Here is a 12,143-nt window from a genome sequence, read left to right on the forward strand (position 1 = left end):
CTTTCCTACTTCAAGTAGGAAACCTTCTTTGACTAGGATTCCTCATTTGATTAGGAATCCTCTTCAATTTCGTCCATTCGTTTTGCTCCAAACATAAGCTATCCATTCCAAGCCCAATTTTGCTCCAAAATGCTCCAAAATGCACCTTTTTGCTTCCTTAGCCATATGAACCTAGAAACACACGAAAATGGCATAAAGGACTAAAATAACTAAAGAAACACAACGTAAATGCACGAGAACAAGCCAATTAAGTCGCATAAATATGCTCCTATCAAATTCCCCCACACTTAGCTTTTGCTAGTCCTCGAGCAAAACAGAAAAACAAAACAAAACCTAAACCTTCCAACAATGGTCTCAGGGATTTTCAATGCACATGACATGTTAAAAATTCATTATCTCCACAGATTTTAGTCATCTTCACACTTAAGTACATTCTTAATCATAGTCACCACATACTAGTTCACAATTAAGCATTTAAAACCATGTTTTGAATGTAGTAACATGCCTTAGAGAATTTGCTCAATTCCTTACAAGATATGCCCTCAATTTTCACTCAGAATGTCTAACTACACACCCTAATCTAGTTATATGTGAGAAGATTGATGTAAACATGAAAAGAACACTCACATATGTTTATAACAAGGAAAGCACTTTTCTGGAATGTATATGAATAAGATCTCATGAAAGGAATGCTACCAATTAGATGCGAGAACCAGGGATACCATATGCTTACATCAATTCCAAACTCCACATTATTGAAAACATAATGATCAAGATTGAAGCATAAGGATTGTAACGGGGTAAGGGTGATTGGCTAACAATGAAAGGTAAGGATAACAAACGTTCTTTAAGCAATAACAAGCAAAGTAATGAAATTTGACACTTAGAATCACTTATGATTGCAGAAACTCACTTAGACACAGGAGGGGAAAATTCACACAACTCTTAGGGCCATATTCAACGTTTCGGACCCTTTCTTCAACAACCACAAACATGTGAGCTTATTTTCACTTATTTCATCCTCTTTTTCTTTCTTTTCACAACTTTTTCTTTTCTTTTTCTTTTTCCACGAATATATATATATATATATATATTTTTTTTTTTTCATGCCTTATTTCTTTTCGTGGCATATCAACACACACACACAAATTCCCCCACACTTGTTGTTTTGCATATTCGAAAGGACTCCCTCTAAGTCATGCTTACTATGCTTCAAGAACAAGGGTATGGGTGGTCCTAATCTAGGCTAGGTGGGGATGATATGGGTAAACAAAGAACAAAGGCTAACAATGGCATCAATGGGGGTTATGACCTACAATATATATATAGTGCATGGGTTGGCTGTTTGGTTGACGGCATCACTACACACTTCATCTTGATATTTATTATGCAATCATGCTTTGACTGGAATGGATGCAAGTTCTAGCATTTGGAACTAAATGATGAAACGCCTTCTAATTAGCAACCAAGCAAGAATAATGAGATCATGCAACGAGTTTGAAAACAAGAATCACAAATTAATACTCTCCAAAGAATGTTTAAAGCTCAAGTCTCTCAGGGTTGTAATGTTTGTTTGAGTTCCTTCCTTCAAGCATGTTACAAAAACTAATTTTTTCTTTTAGGATTGCATGTGAAGTCATACATTATAACCATAACCAAGCATATACCAAGAGTATATCAAACTTTTCTCCATGTTTATAACTCTTTCTTAACAGTCATGCAATTAAAAACCAAATCCTCATTATTGTGTTGGAAGGTACCCTAAGACACAAAAACACAAAAACGACTCAAAACACTCTTTTTAGGCTTTTCAAAACATGTTTTTCAAATTTTTATGTGATTTTCGGAGTTATAAAACAAAACACACTAAAACACTCCAAATCAGCTTAAAAACATTTTAAAACGGCAAGGAACAACACTTGAAGTTATGGGTGATAAAATCCAACGAATTTGCATCAACATACTTAGTTACCCCCCCCCCCCCCACACTTCAATCAAACATTGTCCTCAATGTTTTAAGCTTAAAACCACACTAAACACAAGCAAACACATAAACAGCAACTAAACTCATTAAACATGGCAGAATGTATCTAACAAAGAGAAGAGTTTAGGGACGCAAATCTGGTTATGGAGTGTAAATTCCATCTTCTCCTTGGTGATTGCATTGAGGCTTGATCTTGAGTTTTTCCACAGGCTAATCTTGAACTGAGCTGGAGGATTCTGACACATGACAGGCAAGCACGAGGTGGAGGTGATGACCTGTTTCTTTGTTCAATCTTTCCAATTGGTATTGAAGAGGGTTAGAGGATAACTCAGCATATGCAGTTGTTGCGTTTGCTGACTATCCACAAGATTGATGTTTCATTGTCACTCGTCTTAGCTGTTCTCCAAGCAGATGTGGTCCCTTCTCTGGAAGTGTATTAACCTTTGAAGATGACTACTCGAGAGCAATGCTAGGTAAGCAACCAGGGAATAGATTCCAGGTAGTCGGTTCCATATCGGAAGACTGACTCCAAGTGCCGGCTGATTGCTCACTTCACTTTGCCATGCGAGTAATAACAAGGACAAAGGAAAAGACAGGGAAAGATCATGATATGAGATACCTTTGCTTTCGCCCTTGATGATATGAGATACTTTTGCTTTTGCAGAAGCAGCGAATGAATCAGCACATATATTTGTTGCGCTTGTCTCCACATGCTTCGATCCACCGTTTCCTCTTGCCTCATCTGTACTCCAGGCATCTGGTATCTTCTTTGGGGGTACATCAATGGTTGAATAGGTGTTCTCAAGAGAAGAAGAAAACTGAGCATGTTGAGAGGTTTGGTTGCAGCTACATTCTCGGCCGAGAAGACAAGTCATGCGTTTTTGGATGTATGCCTTGCCATGAATGTTGATGTATATAGGAATTGTAATGGCAAGTAGTAGTGCGGATGCGGCAATGACCTCCACGTGTTTTCAACTTTGTCAGAGAGCTTTTGACAAAGTTGCACGCGTTTTCTGAAAAGCCGAGATTGCGGCTTTTTCACCCACGCTTGTCGGCAAAAGTGTGTAGCTGCATTCTTGGCCTCCACGCGTCTTCAACTTTGTCAGAGATCTTTTGACAAAGTTGCACGCTTTAGCTGAAAAGCCGGGATTGCGTCTGAAGAGTTGGCGAACTTTACGCAGGAAAATCCGGCTTTGAAGAGTGTGTCTCTTCAATTTTGAATCGGTGGTTGTGTCGCCTCTCCCTTTATAGAGGTGATCAATCACCTCTAACATGCACACTTTGAAGATTGCCCATCCGTGAAAATCGTCTCCGGCCCTTTGAGATTTTACTACATCCAACCCTTCTCTTTTAACTTTTTGAAAAATGGCTAACCCATCTAACCCATCTAACATTTGCTTAGATTTGAGTCTCAGCAGTGATCCGATTGCGCCGCGTCAGGGTAAGGTATGGTGCCCGTCTTTCTTATCTTCTAATGGCCCTTTTACAGGTGAAGACTCTGTGATGACGGATGCAACAACAACTATGATAGTAGCTCGGAACCTCCTCACTCCTAAAGATAGTCAGCTGCTTTCAGGACAGTCCGATGAGTTGGCCGTTCAAGAGTCCCTAGCTCTCAGTGTTCAGTGCGCGGGCTCTGTGTCCAACATGGGCCAACGCCTACTTGCTCGATCCCGTCAGGTTGAATCATTGATGGCAGAGGTGGAAAATCTCAAGCAAGAGATCAAACAGCTTAAGCACGAGAATAGAAGTTTGCATGTGCTTGCAAATAATTATTCGACAGGCATGAAGAGGAAGCTTGATGAGATGCAAGAATCTCAAGGTCGAATTCAAAGTGACCATCAAAGGCTTGCGGCTTTCTTCTAGAGGCACCTTTTTCCTGCGTCATCTAGCGTTCCACTAAGTATTGGGGCCTCGAATGATCTATCTTCGGTGCCTCCCGCTCCTATGCCTCTCGCTCCGATGCCTCCTGCTCCGATGCCTCCCGCTCCTAGAGTTTTGCCACGTAGTGGGGCTTCACGTAAACAACCTTTGTGAAGGCTCTATCTTTCTTTTTCTTTGTTAGATACATTTTTTTTTTTTTCGCACTTGTAATTTCTCGAAAATCAATGAACATGCTTTGTTTTATTCAGTGTATTGGGTTGCCTCCCAAGTAGCGCTTTCTTTTACGTCTTGCAGCCGGACGAGACCTTCTTAGGCTCAATTGGAACCCACGGCATGGAATATATCTTTGAATGGAAGGTGATACTTGAATTGATCCGGTAAAGGTTTAAATTCAAGATTGGGTGCCTGAATCATCAACAACCTGTTAGTATAAAAGGAAATTGAAATTCGGGGAAGTGGCTTACCTATGTGCTCCAATAAGAACTCAAGGATAAACACATCTTCTTTGAACGTTTCAGGGACTTTGCACTCGGCCAGATGTGGTGTGAGGATTGGTCCTTGTCCTGTGTCATAAAATTCAACTTCTTTGGGGTTGTTTGCCTCAAGAACATCCTCTTTGACGAATTCTTGATATTCCATACTTTGCACCTTTGGAAGGGCTTCCAAGATGTCTTTTTGACTTTCTTCTTCCTTGGAATTCATGAACCTGCAAGGAATAGGGACATTGGGTGGAATGGGGTTAGAAAGAATTAAATTTGGAACAACCTTACCTGAATTGGATGGCGTAGGAGCAATAGGTGCCTGCGGCAAAGGTGTTTCCACCCTTGCCGTGTGTTGGGTGTGTTCCTCTTCCTCAAATTGCAATCTTTCATCTTCCTTGTGATTTGATTTTGATGGTTGAGGGTCCGTTCCAACCTCCTTGAAACTTCTTAACGTGATAGCATTGGTGGTTTCAAATCCTACCTTCGGATTTACAATGGTTGAACTAGGGAGTTTGCCTTGGCCACGAAATTGTCCTATGAACTCCGCTATCTGCCCAATTTGCTTCTCCAAGTTGTCCACCCTCTTGTCTTGGATTTGCCTCTCTTTGTTTTGAGTTTGGACTTCCTGCGTCAAAGTAGTAAGTAATTGAAAAATCTTATCATTATCACTTGAATTACCTACATTGCTTTGGGCAGGTTGTGGTGGCTGCATAGGTGTTGTATAGAACTCCTCATATGGTTGCCAATATTCTCCTTGTTGAGCCTCCTCGACTTGGTTTTGTGAGCCCTACACCGAAGAAATTAATTAATTGAGAACTTTATCATAATCTATTGACAAACCTGAGTTTGGTTGGGCATATTGTATATGAGGTTGTGGTGGCTGCATAGACGTTGAATAGAACTCCTCATATGGCTGCCAATAACCTTCTTGTTGAACATGTTGAGGTTCCCACCACATAGAGTTTGAATGATCACTCCAATCCGAATTGTAAGTATTGGAAAACACGTCGTTTCTTGATTGATTATGATCAAATGTACCAACTCTTTGCGTTTGTGACAAAAGAGAAGTAAGATTTGTTATTTGAGCTTGAATATTGGCAAGTGCCATGTCTTGCTTCTCTAGTACCTAAAATCAACAAAACAAAACAAAACACAAATAAAAAAAACTTTAACAAAATAAAACTAAACAGAAAATAACAATCCAAGGGATTAGCAACTTTGCTAATTCCCCGGCAACGGCGCCAAAATTTGATGCGATAATTATACGCACACAAATTAAACCCTCTTTTTATCAATTGTAGTAAGTATGTAAGTAGGGATCGTTCTGGACCGGGGATTAGGAGGGATTGTTAATCACTTGGATTTGACTCAAAAACGTAAAAACAAGTTTAAACACTTAATTCACTTAACGAAAACTCAAAATAAGTCCACAAGACTCCAAATACTTAAAAACACAAAATAAGATAGATTAAGACTAAACAAAATATGGGGGGGAAATGAGGTTTTGACAAAATTGAACTAAAATGCACAGATTGTAATTAAGGGCAAAATGTAAATATGAATGTGATGAAAATATGGATGAATGCTAGCTAGAAGGTTCTTCTCCACACATGTTACACTTGCATACAAGATGATTTTCGGTTGGTCTTTCGATGAATTATGAAACTCAACACCCCGGGTTAATTAGGTCCGCTTAAATTAACCGTCAAGTTTTCCTTAAGTTAATGAATTGGATGATTGCATGCGACAACCCAAAGCATTCCCCACAAGTTCCCTACATGAATTGCATAATAGAGATACAAGCAAGAATCATTAAGCATCATGAAAACTATAAGTGTTGACGAGGCATTCGTTACTATGATGAGCATGAAACTAGTGCCAAGAATTCATTTAACGCGATTGTTTATAAGCAACCTCCACTACTTGTGAATATAAGTTCATAACTATTAGGTGAAACTCACTTATATTCTAGCGTCATATTCATGCATGAAAATTAAGCGTGCACTCTCAATAAACATACATAAATAAGTTATCAATCGAACAGTTAAACAAATTGAATCCACAACTCATGAAATTCCAACCAAAGGTAATCAATTCATATTGCAAGCATAAACATGGTTTCGAATCACACCCTAGCTAATGGGGGGTTTAGTTCCTCATACGTACAAAACAAAGATAAGTAAATTTAACCATTGAAATCGAGGAAAAGAAACACCTAAAAATTCCAACAACTCAAACTTGAATTGTATGAACGTTTAGGCACTCTTCTCCTCCTCTTTGTTGTAGCACAAGGTCGAAGGATAGGTTGATGGTTGGATAGTGTTTTGGAGGGATGGGGAGTGGTGGAAATGGAAGAGAAGAATGCTGGAAATGGAGTGGGGATGCACGGCTAAGGAATTTAGGATGTGTTTTGTGTTGTGTTGTGTATGAATGGAGATGTGGAATGAATCATATGTGTGATGGGATTGCATGGTTTTATAGGGAGAGAATGGGAGAGAATGTGAGAGAATGTGGCTGAATGATTAAGGAGGGAATGCATGTGGAATGACAGCTAGGTTGGTTGGTGGAAAGCTGAAAATGGGTGCTCACGGCTAAGATGGAAGTTTGGTGCTGGAAATGCATGTGTTTGCATGTGAATTAAAACTAGAGTGAATGATGATGAATGCATGTGGATTAAAGAGTGAATGGTGGCTGCAATAATGAAATGGAATGCTGGAAAGTGGATGTGAAATGCACGGCAAGGTGTTGATGGTGCTGGAATTGTTATGCACGGTTTGAAGTGATTGTTGTTTGTGTGAAGTGTGTGTGAATGCATGTGAGTGGCAGCTAGGGTGAATGATGATGAATGCATGTGGATTAAAGAGGGAGAATGTGGTTGAATGATGAAGTTTTTAATGGGAGTGACAGCTAGGGAATATGGAAGTGTGCAGCTGCAATATGTAAAAGAATGACTAAATAATGTATGTAGGGTGCAGCTAGGTTGGTGGAAAGCTGGAATTAAAAGGTTTAAATGTCCTAAAACTTAAAGGAAACAAGGATCCCTTGCACGGCAAGGGATGATGATAAAGGGAAAGTTTGACATGGTGCACGGCAAGGAAGAGGAAAGGTCAAGGGACCTTTGTTTTGTGTCCTAGAATGCATATGAAGTCTTCAAAGTGTTTGGGACATAAGGTCAATTAGAATTTAGGAAATGTCACACCAAGATAGGAAACCCTGGGCTTAACTTTCCTACTTCAAGTAGGAAACCTTCTTTGACTAGGATTCCTCATTTGATTAGGAATCCTCTTCAATTTCGTCCATTCGTTTTGCTCCAAACATAAGCTATCCATTCCAAGCCCAATTTTGCTCCAAAATGCTCCAAAATGCACCTTTTTGCTTCCTTAGCCATATGAACCTAGAAACACACGAAAATGGCATAAAGGACTAAAATAACTAAAGAAACACAACGTAAATGCACGAGAACAATCCAATTAAGTCGCATAAATATGCTCCTATCAAGGGGGAGGACATTTTTCCCCCCCTCTTCTTCTTCTTACAGGTGGGGAAATGTGTCGCTGGGGAAAGGGATAATGGTTTTTTTTTTTTTTTTTTTTATTTGAGAAAATTCAGGTTTTAAAAAAAAAATTAATATTATTTTTTTACCACGAGGCACACATTTAGCAACCATGTGACATATATGTGGGTTAGCATTTAACGGATCCATAGATGAAAAATGTAACAGATGCATTATTTTGAAATAAAATAGTACTTAAGGTATGAAAGTGAAATGTTTTAAAGATGTTCTAAGGAATTGAAATAAACCCAAAACCTGAATTATGAAAATGTAATTTACCCTATAATATTTCTTATTTATCCCGTCCATAAAATTGACAAACCTTTGAATCAATCCATCGTATTCCTATGTAGTAAGTTGCAACGATCAGATTTAAAATATTCCCATATGTTATAGATAGTAAAGTCTCAAGTGGATCCATGAAAATGGTGTTTGCCTTGCGTCCAAACAGACAAAAACTTATAGTCAATGTCATGATTTACGCAAAAGTTAATTCAATTGTTCTTCTCGTGTTTAATCAGTCATTTTCACACTAGAAGTATTAAACTTTTGGCATAAGCAGCTATGCTAATTTAACTTCTAACTAGCTGTTTAGGGTTTGAATGTACGATAGGAAACCATTGAGACGCAAAGTCCAGATTCCCCTTCAATATAATAAGTGAAGGTGAAAAGCAAGGTCGTATTCAATACACGCACGGCTCTTTCCTGTTTCATCTTCTTGCTTATCACTTTTTTTATGTGATAAACGATTGATCAACTACTACTTATGAATATAAGCAGAGACAAATATAAATCTTTCTTTAATCTGGAGATATTTTCTCTTTTGATCGACCCCGGGTCCATGTGCTGCGTCAGCATGTTGAATTGAATCAACTAATTGATATGCAGATTTTAAAACGTGTCTGATGGCCTTCCATTTCCTTGGATAATCATTTTTTGACTTTTTGACATGATATATATGTAGAACCAGAGCAACCTAATTTATAGTGATAATCATTAGATCGTATTACTACTAGCAGAACATCCTTAGTTCATTACTAAATAAACATTGGGTCTCGCCCCAGTTCTTTGAGAGTATGTTTGGAGGGGGGTATGTTGCGAATGGAATGGAAGTAACTAGTAAGAAGTGGCCAATAAACTTAAAATGTGAAAACATTTGTGGGTGTTGGCCTCTTTTTACAAGGTTTTTTTTTTTTTTTTTTTTTTTTTTTTTTGAATTATTTTATTTAACAAACAATATTATATACATTAAGAGTGAGGGTGGGGGAGGGGGAGGGGGTTAGTGTGGAGGCTAAGTCTCACAATAGGATAGAAATAATGTGAAAAGTCATTTGTTATTTGTTATTGAGGCTTAATAGTATTCCTCTTTATTTATAAGTGAAAAGTCGTAAGTTCAAATATCGAGAATGAGAAATTCGATACTAATTTTTTTTTTCTCTCTTTAGTTAAGTATCCTTGTATAAAAATAAAAACTTTTCTCTTTCTTTCTTGTCTCTTTGAATCCCTTTTCTCCGCTCTCTCTCCTTCTCTCAATTAATCTTATACTAAGTAGTGAAATGTTAATTATTAATCTGTATAAGATATTACTCTATACGCACTGGCGAAGCTACACTCACAGCTACAGTGGGCTGTAGCCTAGGGAGGATTTTTACAAACTACAACTATAATACTATCTATATGAGCTTCTTGTTGCTTATTGTAGGTATAACAGCCCACCCAACTCCTGCCAAAGCTATTATTTAATATGTTTCTTAAGGATTTGGATCCCATCTAGACCCCAATTGTAGAGATTCTAGAGATCCTCATATCTTAGTCATTCATCGTACATCGTGCGGTCAGAAATCATTTGAATTTTATTATTTAAAATTAAACATAACTAGTAACTAATGAAAATTGGCCACACGATGTATGATGAATGACTAAAATGTGAGGATCCCTAGGATCCCCACAAAGAGAATCCAGAGAGGATCCTCATCCGTTTCTTAATTCATAAATAGTACTTTAATAAAAATGGCAAATTAATACATAATTGTTGTAAACTTTCCTATTTTAAGTGTGATTGTGTAAATCCTAGATTAGATTTGATTCTGGTTATTCTTTCCTATGTGGAGTTGTATTCCTTGGGGATGAAGGATTTCTTCTCCCTCTTATTACTATAAATAAAGACACTACATATGGAGGAATAACACACACACACACACATTTACAAACACATCTCTCTCTACAATCTCTCTTTGTTGTCGGCCCCCTTCCCTTTGTCTGATAAAATAAGCTGCAACACGTTATCAGCACGCTCTTACCGTTGCGCTTAGGAATCTGACTTGGAAGTTTTCTGCATCAAACCAGTTCATCCATATCATCACGCAATCAGGTTCTTCCAAAATAACAGTTTTTATCTCGATATTTTTGCGGCCCAGATAGCATGAACATTCACCATAATGCATGACCTAACCTTATGTTTTTTTGAATTTTAGATTCTACATAAATTGTATATGCATTATATTCATAATTGTTGAATTATGTGAACTTGTTATTGCCATGAATTGCATCAAATAATTGCTCATGCATTAAATTATATAAATATGCATTGAATTAATTTGAAATTAAAAAAAAAAAATTTAGCTTAGCGTTTCATCGAAACCCATCTATGTCGATGGACCCCCGAGCTAAGAACCCATCCTAGAGCTACGACTCCAGGCCCAAAACCCAGAACCGACGCCTAAAAGGCGTTGCCCACCCTGAAATCACCATGATGTATGGCCTGCAACCATGCCCAGCCACCTTGGCTCGCTCCCTGATGACCTGAAGATCGTCCATCGATGCTACTTGGCTGAGATTCCTTCGAATCTCATCGGATTTCTCGAAATCCCGATTTCAATCTCTAGGTTTTTTTTGGTTGAATCGTTGAGATTTCACAATCTCCGTTCGTAATCATGGGTGAAAGCACCCAAAAAGGGTACCTCCAAGTTTCTCAGTCCAAGATTTGGCCACCCACAGTGGTGGCGCCGGTCTTCTTTCCCGGCAACATCCCTAGCTTTGCTAGGTTTCTTGGTCCAAACCCGACCCTATTTTTGGGCCTGGCATTGACTCAGTCTGAAGAACTTTTTTTGTCTTTGGGCCCGCTATTGCAAGCCTAACCTGACCCCACACTCTGCTTAACTTAAAAAAAAAAAAAACAAAGTTTTTTTGGGCTCGCCTGCAGCGACCCACTACCTTAGCTCGACCCAACTATTGACACCAGCTTGAGGGCTACGGTGTCCCATATACTTGTGATGCACTAGATCCTAGCTTACAATTGGTTCATTGGTGTACCTAATCAGCACCCAGCTTGGGCCTATGTTTTTGGGTCCAGCCTTATTGCAGCTGTTTTGCTATTACTGGGCTTGTAGTTCAACCATTTCATTTAGGGCTTGATTAGCCCCTGTCTAACCCATCATAATTTTTGGGTTTGGGCTGCACAATACAAGTTTACTACTCAGCCCACCTGTGGGCTTTGGTCCAAGTTTTTGGGCCCCAAGTTTAATTGCCTAATTATTTTAGGACCAATGGGTTTTATATTTTTTCACCGGCATTTTAAATTTGGCCTAAAGGCCAAATAATTAATTCAATTATAATTATAGACTTGAAAATCTGTTTGCATATTTTCTTATTGCATTTTTCTATGTATATATTTGCATTTGTCTACAGGAACATATGAACCTGAAGTTCATAATTACTTCAAAACTTGAAGTTTCTAGAAACATGCCTTGTTTGAAAACCTAAAGTTTTCCTTAAAAATATCACCCATGAAAACCTGAAGTTTTTCATGCAAATTTTAAGCAATACATGTATATTAGAACCTGAATGTTCTACTCCTATGTGAATGGATTGATATTTTTCTCCATTACACTAACCACATCTTGTCCATCTATTTTGTGATGGGAACATGTCGAATTTGAACAAACTCGACTTTACCGCTTTGGAGGTTTCTGGAAGGAACTACCTTAAGTGGGTCCAAGATGTGAAGCTCCACCTCACTGCAAATAATATGCGTCCCACCATTGAAGATGAGACTGACAATCTGGCTGGTGAAGTTGAGAAAGCCATTGCTATGATCTTTATTCGAAGACATATTCATGACGTCTTGCAAATCGAGTACCTTGCTGAGGAGGATCCATGAGCACTATAGGTCGCTTTGGCTGATTGTTTTGATCACCAAAATGACATCTTCTTGCTGAAGTAAGACATGACTGGCAGCATT

This window comes from the organism of the source record quoted next, unplaced genomic scaffold (assembly GCF_019419815.1).
Source record: "Pyrus x bretschneideri cultivar Hongxiangsu unplaced genomic scaffold, Pyrus_bretschneideri_v1 Contig35, whole genome shotgun sequence".
Classification (NCBI taxonomy): Eukaryota; Viridiplantae; Streptophyta; class Magnoliopsida; order Rosales; family Rosaceae; genus Pyrus; species Pyrus x bretschneideri.